The sequence below is a fragment of the Anabrus simplex genome, chromosome 4, assembly GCF_040414725.1.
Source record: "Anabrus simplex isolate iqAnaSimp1 chromosome 4, ASM4041472v1, whole genome shotgun sequence".
Classification (NCBI taxonomy): Eukaryota; Metazoa; Arthropoda; class Insecta; order Orthoptera; family Tettigoniidae; genus Anabrus; species Anabrus simplex.
In genome coordinates, this window is record NC_090268.1 from 299367701 (window position 1) to 299380566 (window position 12866).

The 12866-nt window shown below is 43.5% G+C and overlaps 1 protein-coding gene across 1 annotated transcript in view; it reads right to left on the minus strand.

Moving 5' to 3' along the window:
• The window catches only part of LOC136871908 (arylsulfatase B), a 347013-nt gene extending 334361 nt beyond the window's left edge, over positions 1–12652 (minus strand). Inside the window, exon 1 of the mRNA XM_067145620.2 lies at positions 12591–12652. The gene's annotated coding sequence lies outside the window, so the exon portion shown is untranslated. The remainder of the gene's footprint in view (positions 1–12590) is intronic.
• Between the last annotated feature and the right edge of the window lie 214 nt (positions 12653–12866).

The window sequence follows — 12866 nt, forward strand, 5'->3', positions numbered from 1 at the left end:
CGATGGTCTATGGCATTTCCATTCACATTACGATGGCAATATTCCACACCCCGATACCTTCCCACATAGTACGTCCCAAAACAACACAAAACGTCACCATTTGCCCTACGTTCGGCCGTTTACGAGCTAAGCCTGTTTCAGTTATTAGTTGAATGTGGGGAGAGTTCGTAATTAGGATGATGTTTGTAGTAAGGCATGCTATTATGGACATTGCAGAACTTCGCCAGCGTGTGAATCAAGGTTGGCATCGATGCCTGGAGTGTTCGAACGTGTCCGCAAATGAATGAGGCGGAGTGTTCATGCGTGCATTCAGGTGCATGGTGGACATTTGAGCACTTCTTATATTGGAATCTATCATATAGTATCCCCGCTCATACATCAACTTGGCGACAGCTACTCGACATGGGATGTGCCATATAAGGCTATTGCCAATACTTCGCGAACAAAATTGGGAAGTCTACCTAAGAAATACGTCCATAGGGACTTCTTGAATTGTTTTGGGGTATACTACCCACCCCCATCCTTCCCCGTTCTCCCTACTACTTCCCACATTTTTGGGAACACCCTGTATTTGAGTCGGAATTTGAGGATCTTGATTTGAAGGGATAGTTTGACTTATCTGTTTTTCTTTTGTTACAAGTTGCATTACGTCGCACCGACACAGATAGGACTTATGGCGACGATGGGATAAGAAAGGCCTAGGAGTTGGAAGGAAGCAGCCGTAGCTTTAATTAAGGTACAGCCCCAGCATTTGCCTCGTGTGAAAATGGGAAACCACGGAAAACCATCTTCAGGGCTGCGGACAGTAGGATTCGAAACCACTATCTCCCGGATGCAAGCTCACAACTGCGCACGCCTAACCGCACGACCAACTCGCCAGGTTTTTTGAACAATAGTATATTGTATTATAGGTTGGAATTTAGTTTCCGCCGTTTTCATTTTCTCCGACAACGCCTTCTATGTGACATTAGATAATTTTATGGCCGGTAGTTGAAACTGAGACCATTGTTTGTGATGAAAATTTCGGGAAGTCATATGTGGCGGCGTTACAAATTATCCTTGTCGTTCATTGTTCAATCAACCATTCACGTCTGATCTGTATTCAAGTCTATCGTCCAGGTGGTAGATTCCCTATCAAATGTTCACCTTGTCTCATTTTTAATGATTTCGAAGAAGTTCGAAATTTATCGAACATCTTTGGTAAATTATTCCAATCCTTAATTCCTCTTCCTGTGAACGAATATTTGCCCCAATCTGCCCTCTTAAATTCCGAATTACTCTTCATATTATATTTCCTATTTTTAAAATCTCTAATCAAGCGTATTCGTCTACTAATGTCATTCCACACCACCTTTTCTGTGACAGCTCGTAACATACCGCTTAGTTGAGCAGTTCGTCTTTTTACTCTCAAGTCTTCCCAGCACAAACAAAGTTTGCAGCATTTTCCTTAACACTACTCTTTCATCGGAAATCACTGGGAACAAATCGTGCTACTTTCCTTTGGATCTTTTCCATTTCTTGAACCAAGTAATCCTGGTGAAGTTCCCACACACTGGAAACGTACGAACTCGTTATTGAATTGGATGCTCTGACCGAAGAAATTACGCAATGAGAGGAGGGTAAATGCCAATTTTGAAATCCGTAAAAGATTATTTTCGATCTCACCAATCGGAGGCTACAGGAGATCATCGACTGAAAGCGCGTGAAATGTTCCCTCCGGAGAAAACCGCTCCGTTCCCAGCACTGCTAGTAGAAGCTACTACGTACGCCCATAAATCATGGCGGGAGACTCGGTAATAGAAGCGTGATAGCCGAGTGACATCGTTTCTGGTTTCCCAGAAAGGCGGCAGGGGTTCGAATCCCAGACAATGCATGTGAGATTTTGGAAACGAAACGGCAAGTTCCTTCTTCGAAATTACGTAAAACTGGAAGGTTCGTGAACAGCCACGAGGCTGGCTTACTTACTTCATCTTATGAAAGGTAAAGTCTGCCTCCGTAGCGTAACGGTTAGCTGTTGTCCTCAGGGCCCCGGGTTCGACTCCCGGTAGTCAGAAATTTAAGAATGGCAACAGGACTGGAATGTGGTTTAAATGATACTTCCGGCTTGCCTCTATTGGGGGTGTGCCTGAAAAGAACTGCACCACCGCGGGACGAGGACACGAGTTTATTATTATTATTATTATTATTATTATTATTATTATTATTATTATTATTATTATTATTATTATTATTAGAGATAGAAGCATCCTTACGGCTCAACCAAAGTTAGAGTAGCCCTGATATTAAAGAGAGGACTTCACATCGAATATTTGTGGGACTTTTTTGTTCTGTTTCGTTTTACCACTTTAAGGTACTCTAAATATACGATGTTCTGTTAGTAGGTCTGTATGACTGATCACTAAAGTCCGCTGATACGCTATCTTTGCTAGAGTAATGTGTAAGGTCCATAGAATTCAGAAATAGACCCTTTTACGTGTATCACGCTATAAAGCACTTAGAACACTCATGATGAAAATGGAGGAAGAAACTCTTTGCTGCAAGACAGCAACGCAAAGTGAATTTGCCACGCTAGTTTTATGTAGATGAGAATTCTATTATTTCCAGGTTAATTCTAGGTTTGGTGCTGGATGGTGGTTCACAGAAGAGTGTCGGGAAAAATCAGAACTAGAACACATGATTCAGTGATCTTGTCGGTATAGTCTCTTCAATTCGACAGTGGTTCTACTCAGAAAATCAATTTCCGGTTGGAAACATATTTGTTCAGTCCTCAGTATTAACAGGAATTAAATATTCTCTCTCTTTGAGATAGCCAACGGCTGTAGCCGTGTTGAAACACCGGATCCCGTGAGATCTCCGAAGTTAAGCAACATTGGGCGTGGTCAGGAGTTGGATGGGTTGCCACGCGCTGTTGGTGGGGGGTTAGGGAATGGAGGAGCGGAAAGGAACTGGCCACCCTACCGCACGTAAACTCCGGCTCAGGAACACCTCTGCGGAGGTTCGGACCTGCCTTCGGGCAGAAAAACCCCTTATCTCTTTGAGATAAATGCTGGCCCATTCATCGAGCTGCCCTAATAAACTCCAGTGGAACTTCCCCTATTGGGAGATTTCGTCTTCAGGTAAAAGTCATGAAGGAGCAGTGCTCCCACATTAACCTCATGTTCTATACTGGAGGCTAAAAATGTACGTAATCTTGCCCTCTAGGTTGGTGAACGGGCTATGAGTAGCCTACACTCATCAACTGATCAATGCAATGAAATCAGGAGTTAATCTTACATACTGCCCGTGTAGTGACTGATTTTACGAGAACACGCGATCTCTCTGTGAAGCACAAGAAATGCTTCAAAATTGTAAAATTTAAGCATACAAATTTATTAATAAAAGCTGGAATGTTAAAATTAATCCCCATCGGGCGAGTTGGCCATGCGGTTAGGAGCGCACAGCTATTAGCTTGCATCCGGGAGATAGTGGGTTCGAATCCCACTATCGGCAGCCCTGAAGATGGTTTTCCGTGGTTTCCCGTTTTCACACCAGGCAATTGCTGGGGCTGTACCTTAATTAAGGCCACGGCCGCTTCCTTTCCATTCCTAGTCCTTTCCTATACCATCGTCGCCATAAGACCTCTCTGTGTCGGTGCGACGTAAAGCAAAATAGCAGAGAAAAATAATCCCCACACAATAGCTCTGAATTTCCGAATCAGGTTGAAGTACATATCGTTTATTAAGATAGATGATTGTTCAAAAAAAACCATTTTGTGATTTCAAGGTTATCAAAATATTCCACTCCTTGACATATACTGAAACCTTTGTATTTTCAATTGACATATGTTACAACAGATTGTCGAGAGTGCTTTATTCCTTAACATCAACAAGTATAGCTCTACAGAGTGGTATATTTTATTGTGTAATTCATTGGTTTCTCCAACAGTTCCGACTCGTTAGCTGAATGGTCAGCGTGCTGGCCTTCAGTTCAGAGGGTCGCGGGTTCGATTCCCGGCCGGGTCGGGAATTTTAATCGCTTCCGATTAATCCTTCTGACTCGAGGACTGGGTGTTTGTGTCCGTCCCAACACTCTCCTCTTCATATTCCCACAACACACTATACTACCAACCACCACAGAAACACGCAACAGCGATTACATCCCTCCATATAGGGTTGGCGGCAGGAAGGGCATCCGGCCGTAAAACAGGGCCAAATCCACACGTGCGAGACAGTTCACACCCGTAAACCCACACGTGTGGGGAAAAGCGGTAGGAAAAGAATAATATTGGTTTCTCCAACAGCTGCCTGGCCGAGAGAGATAAGGGGGTGCTCGGTTCACCCGGAAGGACGTGGGTTCGATTCTCCGTCAGTACGTCGTAATGTGAGAAACGATATGTCCACTTCCGGAGGTGCAAATGGTCATGAGATTAACTCAGCCTACAGCAGAAATCTGTACCAGGTTAATTCCTGGGAGAGGAGGGGACGGGGCGGAAATTCAGTCTAGTATTAAGAGGAATCGTCTCTCTTTGAGACAAATTCTGGCCCATTTAAAAATCAGCTTTCTTCTGCTTTTCAGTGATTTAAAACCGAAAAATTTGGACAAAATTTCAAATATCTCGACAGTGTTTGGGTCTAACGAAAAATGAATCGAACCACCTGTCCTAATAAACTTCGTCTTCAGATGAAAGAGCTAACCGCTCTACCGCAACAAATGCGGAGGTTAACGATACTGGAAGCCTTTACATTCCACCTCCCCCAACTTCTACCTCACCACAGGGACTGTACGGAGATGACATTGCTTTATTTTTTGTTTACTCTGTGAGTATACTGTAGCCTATATTGAAGTACTTTGATCGCTATATCCAGTAGCTGACAGTTTCAATGAAATATATACCTACATCCTACAAACTACCCAACAGATAGTCTTAACTGACCCCGTTTTACGGCCGGATGCCCTTTCTGACACCAAGCTTATGTGAAGGGATTTATTCACTATTGCGTCTCCCTGTATTGTGGTGTGTAGTATGTAGATGAAGAGAAGTACACTAAAACGAACACAAACACTCAGTTCCAGAGCCGGAGGAATTAATTATACCCAGTAAAAATCCTTGCGTCCGCCTCTGTGGTGTAGCGGTTAGTGTGATTAGCTGCCACCCCCGGAGGCCCGGGTTTGATTTCCGGCTCCGCCACGAAATTTGTAAAGTAGTACGTGGGCTGGAACGGGGTCCACTCAGCCTCGGGAGGTCAACTGAGTAGAGGTGGGTTCGATTCCCACCTCAGCCATCCTGGAAGTGGTTTTCAGTGGTTTCCCACTTCTCCTCCAGGCAAATGCCGGGATGGTACCTAACTTAAGGCCACGGCCGCTTCCTTTCCTCTTCCTTGTCTATCCCTTCCAATCTTCCCATCCCCCACCAAGGCCCCTGTTCAGTATAGCAGGTGAGGCCGCCTGGGCGAGGTACTGATCATTCTCCCCAGTTGTATCCCCCGATCCGATGTCTGAAGCTCCAGGACACTGCCCTTGAGGCGGTAGAGGTGGGATCCTTCGCTAAGTCCGAGGGAAAAGCCAACCCTGGACAATAAACAGATAAAGAAAGAAAGAAAGAAAGAAAAATCCTTGCACATTCCTGGAATCGAACCCAGGACCCTCTGAACCGAAGGCTAGAACGCTTATCGTCCAACCAAAGAGCTGGACAAACTACTTTGCAAATAAACTTTTTCATTACTACTTTAAAACAACATACTTCCTTTCTGCTGAACTATACACCCTTAAAACCGACCTTTCTCTCTTAAAATTAGCTTAACTCACATACAATTATATTATTTACATCTTTATGAAAAATGTTTAACTGAATGGGTAAATTAATATCATGAAATATTTGCATGTCCGCCTGTGTGGTGTAGTGGTTAGTGTGATTAGCTGCCACCCCCCAGAGACTCGGGTTCGATTCCCGGCTCTGCTACGAAATTAGAAAAGTGGTACGAGGGCTGGAATGGGGTCCACTCATCCTCGGGAGGTCAACTGAGTAGAGGTGGGTTCGATTCCCACCTCAGCCTTCCTGGAAGTGGTTTTCTGTGGTTTTACACTTCTTCTCCTCCAAGCAAATGCCGGGATGGTACCTAACTTAAGGCCACGGCCGCTTCCTTCCCTCTTCCTTGTCTATCCCTTCCAATCTTCCCATCTCCCCGCAAGGCCCCTGTTCAACATAGCAGGTGAGGCCACCTGGGCAAGGTACTGGTCATCCTCCCCAGTTGTATCCCGACCCAGAGTCTGATGCTCCAGAATACATGAATCTTGTGGAAATGTAAAAATGTAACACACTGAATTTTTTAAGTAATAACATCTTCAATATCTTTAAAAATCCATGCATGTCAGAGCATAGTAATTTCTTCATTTACGAGCCATTCAAAAATACTAGGCTACGTCTTTAAGTTCACCGATGATAACATAAATTGTTTGCTATTTGTTACACGCCGCACCGTCACAGACGATGCGGTAGGAACAGGGCTAGGATCGGGAAGGAAGAGACTATGGTCTTAATTAAGATAAAACCCCGGTAATTGCCTGGTTTGAAAACGGGAAATGAAGAAACCCATCTTCAGTGCTGCCGACAGTACAAGCTATAGTCCGTTTTGGTTGAAAGCGTCCTGCGCGAGAAATGGTTGCGCATGCAGTGGTGGGAGCTATCGTCCCCCCACTCCTACAGCTGGTCCAGTCGCCAGGCTAGTGCTGAAGTGAAAACGTCTCTCATGCGGCGCGTGTTGTTACGTGCGAGCTAAGTTGAAATTACTGAAGTGACGAGCATGGCTTCTAGGTCCTCTTCTAAATCTGGGAGACCACTGCGAGGCTAGGCACGTGAAAGTGTTTATACCATGAGTGAACATATGAAACATATCATCCAGATCTCAATCACATTGAGTCGGTTTGGGGAGATATCAAAGGAGAGGTCCGTGATAAGAATATATCTCACCGGGCGAGTTGGCCGTGCGCGTAGAGGCGCGTGGCTGTGAGCTTGCATCCGAATCCCACTATCGGCAGCCCTGAAGATGGTTTTCCGTGGTTTCCCATTTTCACACCAGGCAAATGCTGGGGCTGTACCTTAATTAAGGCTACGGCCGCTTCCTTCCAACTCCTAGGCCTTTCCTATCCCATCGTCGCCATAAGACCTATCTGTGTCGGTGCGACGTAAAGCCCCTAGCAAAAAAAAAAAGAATATATCTCAATTAAAAGTAATACAGCATAATTAGTTTTTTAGCATAAAAATGTGTGCCATAGCATCTCTAATGCCTTCACTGTTCATAAATGGGGCGCTCCTACTCCCAATATAAATAAAAATGCTTATTCTGTACGAAATATTTCTCTGTCTTATAGATCACTCGTGACTTGACAGCAGACACACTCGACAAAAAGGAAGCTCTTTGCGGATATTGCTTGCACAGTATTCGCAAGACAAACGGAAAAAATGTTGCGACCACGTAAAAGACACTGAGCAGGAATACTGGGAGCGTGACAACACCATGCATAAGGAATTAGAATTAGACCAGTCCGACATCAACCTCGGTGAAACTTCAGATGACACTGATTCAGACGAGAGTGAAGGTTATTCTGAATAATTTGTAAATACGATCCCTGAACTCCGAATATTAAACAAACGTGACCATAGAACACGTAAGAAGTCCGATAATATTTTTGCTCTGATTTTATGAGACAGATTTATATTGTCTATTGTTCCGGAGCATTTTGTTGCTGTTTTCGTTGTTGTTTTTGTTGCTGCTGTTGCTGTAGGAGACCTGTTCTCTCAGTCATAACAATAGCAGGTTATTCAAGAGTATTATATATTATTATATTTCTTCTGATGGACAAGAAAAGTAGACATTGTTAATGTTATTATGAAAGTAGCTGAAGTATTTCTACTAATGCTTCTTCTCTGCATTTTCCCGACAAATTTGCATTAATTAATCTCTTTTATACGTATTTCACTAGAAATCACGTTAAGTAGATGATATCTCCAGGCTGTCAGTGGAAACAACTTCCTCCTATTCGTTAGGCAATTGATGAACTGATAGCGCGTACCGATGCGCCTTTCCTTGGTATACAGTACAGTACAGTTTCAAACGAACTTCCTTTATTCGCAGTATTACCAGTTGCAAGTTACTGTCTATGTTCAATTGATTTTCTACCAAATGGTTCAAACCTTTCAATTTTATATAACAGATTTCATATTCGTAAGAATGTATAAGAATAAATTAAAGGCTACAGAGTGCCAAAATATTGACCTCCACTTTTGCTATACACTGAGATTTATTTCACGTTGTGTCGAAAGCAACATCCGATATGAATTCTTTTAGGCATGACCCTCTGATTTCTTGACGTCACCAACATTTACGACGAAAGTTACGAAGTATTTCCGTACTGGAATAGAACTGAAATTTTAGAATGTTATGCTCAAAGGCCTGTGTAGTTAATTGACAAGGTTTTTTTTTTTTTTTTTTTTTTGCTAGGGGCTTTACGTCGCACCGACACAGATAGGTCTTATGGCGACGATGGGATGGGAAAGGCCTAGGAGTTGGAAGGAAGCGGCCGTGGCCTTAATTAAGGTACAGCCCCAGCATTTGCCTGGTGTGAAAATGGGAAACCACGGAAAACCATCTTCAGGGCTGCCGATAGTGGGATTCGAACCTACTATCTCCCGGATGCAAGCACACAGCCGCGCGCCTCTACGCGCACGGCCAACTCGCCCGGTGACAAGGTTTTAAGGCAGACAATCGAAATATAAGACTCGATTTGTACAATGTACGGTACTATGTTATTTTCACTAGTTTATCATATTAAGTAATTCCTACACCTTTGAGTTAGTGTGATGTATGTACACCGATGAGCCATTGCATAATGACCACCCCGACCCGGGAACGTATCGCGCCTAAGCTTTCCACACTATTTCAGTCAGTTCCCAGGGCTACGTCCGCTGCCTGAACTCGACTGTGTCAGCTGGAGGAAAGGTTCAAGTTCTTCCCCCACCACCAGCGCGAACGCTCCCATAGTTCCTCGCACACGAGGCTAGGCCACACCTCCGGTCGTCCAGAAAGACGCTTACTACGAAGATGGACTATAGTAGTAACAAACAACTGGACCAAAGAACTATCAACCAGCGCTCATCTTGTAAGTGAGAAACAATTGCTAAATTGTGAGCACTACTCTTCAACAGCTTAATTTAATAGATTGATACACTATCCCCCCGGTCTAGAAAGCCAAGAATAACGGCCGAGAGGAATCATCGTGCTGACCACACGACACCTCAATCTCCAGGCCTTCGGGCTGAGCACCGGTCGCCTGGTACACCATGGCGCTTTAGGGCTGTTGCAACATGGGGTGTGGTTTTGGTTTTAAACATAATTTAAGTTAAAGATCATAAATCAAAACAAACCACGAAGATCAGTTAATTTGAGTGATCCAGTAAGATTCTATAATCGTTAATCATTGTCGCGAAATCCGGCTCCATGGCTAAACGGTTAGCGAGCTGGCCTTTGGTTACAGGGGTTCGACCTGCATCTGGCGAGCCGCACAAGTCCTCGGACACTGCCAAGACTAAAAGCCACTGGGTATTTGTGATTGTCTTAATGCACACCTGTTCACACACACACCACACTACCAACCACCACAGAAATACGCAACAATGAATGCATCCCTCCACGTACTGTTGGTGTCAGGAAAGGCATCCGGTTGTAAAACAGAGCTAAGTCCACATGAGTAGGAACTCTCCTGGCCTGAAAGTGAGAACGGGACAGCACAGCAAACTATTATCAGGTCAGCCGACGCTGGGGTTCGAACCCACGCGTCTCCCGCGCTCGGCTCCAGAGGTTTATTATTATTATTATTATTATTATTATTATTATTATTATCTAACTCGTTGGATGAGCTTTCAGCGTTCTGGTTCTCCGTTCAGAGGGTCCTGGGTACGGTGAACAGACTAACCACGGTGTCAGACCATATATACTTGACAATAATTACGGCCAATATAATAATAATTTGCCTTTGCTGGCAGGATGTAGTGTTTACAGTGCACTATGTCTTCTGGTATGGGCTAGAATAAATTTGTTACTTTCATTGACCTGTCTTAGTCTCATCCTTGGCTTTGACAATATGAAAGTGACCGAGGTATGAGCGATGCCAGTAATGCCATTCCTTATGCAGCCAGTCCCTGTTCTGAATGGTGTGAAAATATCGCTCATAGGGTCAGTTGGTGCATGCATTTCAGTGGGCTTGGCAGACTGACATGTAATAGCAACGGCTGGCTCGGTGAGGAAAGCAACGGGAAACTACCTCACTCCTCACTTCCCTAGTATGCCTCTTCAGTGACACCTAGGCTATCTATGACAGCTGTTGGTGGAACTGTAGAGGATCAAACCAGCCTTCGGGCTGAAAACCCAACATACACATAATAATAATAATAATAATAATAATAATAATAATAATAATAATAATAATAATAATAATAATAATTCTTACTCCAACGAATTAGCATGTACAGGATGAAGCTGCAGGTAGCGCCGAACCCGGGCCCCTGTGACCAAAGGCCAGCACGCTAACCATTTAGCCATGGAGCCGGACCAAATACGCAGTATTCGAGTCAGAGGAAATAACTAGACGTAGTTAAAATCACAGGCACTGCCGGGAATCGGACCCAGGACCCTCTGAACAGAAAACCGGAACGCTGAGAACTCATCCAACGAGTTAGATGATAATAATAATAATAATAATAATAATAATAATAATAATAATAATGATAATAATAATAATGGTTTTACGTTCCACTAACTATTAATGATTCTCGCAGACGCCGAAGAATCAGAATTTTGGGCCCGTAGAATTTCCTTTACGTGCCGGTATATTTAGCGACACGAGACTGGTGCAGTTGAGCACCATTAAATGCCACCGGACTGAGCCAGGGCTCGGAAGGCCAATAATCGACCATCTGAGACACTCAACCCAGTGATTACTGTTACTTGAAGAGTCCCGACGACATTATATAAAGCGAATTATATGAAAGGCTAATTAAGATGGTTGAATAATGACAATTTGGATTAAAAGTGGAATTCTAAATTTCTCCAAATTCCAGCAATGTTATTTCGTTTAACACGGGATAAATTAAAAGGCTAGCCGGGACCGCGAAATTCTTCTTCTTTATCCGTTTACCCCCGAGGGTCGGTTATTCCCTCGGATTCAGCGAGGGATTCCACCTCTACCGTCTCAAGGGCAGTGTCCTGGAGCTGCAGACTCTGGATCGGGGTATACAACTGTGGAGGATGGCCAGTATCTCGCCCAGGCGGCCTCACCTGCTATGCTGAACAGGGGCCTTGTGGGGGATGGGAAGATTGGATGGGATAGACACGGAAGAAGGAAGGAAGCGGCCGTGGCCTTCAGTTAGGTACCATCTCAGCATTTGCCTGGAGGAGAATTGGGGAAACCACGGAAAACCACTTCCAGGATGTCTGAGGTGGGAATCGAACCCACCTCTGACCTCCCGAGGCGGAGTGGACCCCGATCCAGTCCTCGTACCACTTTTCAAATTTCGTGGCAGAGCCGGGGATCGAACCCGGGCCTCCGGGGGTGGCAGCTAATCGCACTAACCACTACACCACAGAGGCGAACCAGTGAAATTCTAAATCAAGAAATTACTAAAAATTATTTTATGAAATATTTTTATCTAGGCCATTATTTTATTGAGATAAACTAGTTGTACACAAGTTGACCTCTTAGTTGTACAATATTTCAGCAGAAATGCGATCAAATAATAATAATAATAATAATAATAATAATAATAATAATAATAATAATAATAATAATAATAATAATAATAATTAGAGGAGACAGAGCACACGTCATTTATCAATATCTTTCGGTTACTAGTGATTCTCGGACTTTGCACAAAAATTTAAATTCGTGAGTATCTCAATTATTATAGCTCTCATTTTTGTTTTTAAATGTCGGTGGAACTAAATTTCCCGAGATACGTACTTGTGAAGAAAAAAAATCCGTTTTTATTTCTCGTATGGACAAATGCATGAAATATAAGAGATCAGAAATGGCATTTTAAACAACTTTTATTACCTGCTAAATTTCGATGCAGTTAATATTAAAGAAGAAATGTTTAATTTCCTGTTTTGGCCCCCTTCATATTGCTACGCCACTGTATACTAATCCAAAAATATATAGCCTAGTGCATCCCGGCTGTCACTGAACTTCATGAGAAATTCTGTTCAGCCATTTGCCAGCGACGTAACAAACAAACAAACAAATATTGAACTAAGTCCACTTTAAAATTTTGTGCACCTAATCCGAGATATTTAAAAAGAAAACGAAGTATGAAGCAAGAGTTCAAAGTTTAGAGAAAGAAAACATGTTATTTATATACATACGATACCACAGTATTATTTTACCAAGTGAACTGGGGTGATTTGAAATAAAGAGAAAATCTTTCCTTGTTAGTTTTCATGACTGATTTGATAAATTAGAAGAATCTGAATTTCCAGAATTTCACAGATACATGTGGTAGAAATAGAGGGGCATGATTCGCATAGAAGAAGAGTAAGCAGCTGAATGGATCTGTGACTTACCGCTGCGTGCAGGTCCCACGGCGCGAGGCTAACACGTGACGATAGCAAGACAACGAGAACCGAGAACTGACTGAGGTCAGAGAAGGAACCTGCGAGCCGCGGCAGCTAATTTCAGCCCAGAGAGAAAGTGACGGAGTGGGAGACTTTGGGGAGGGGACTAGTTCTCACTGAGAGTCGAGCCCTTGACCATTCTGCCACACACAGCTCTGCATTTCCTTCCCCCAGTCAACAGTATTTACCTTGTTATTGACTGCCGCTCTGAGTCCTTTCAACTTC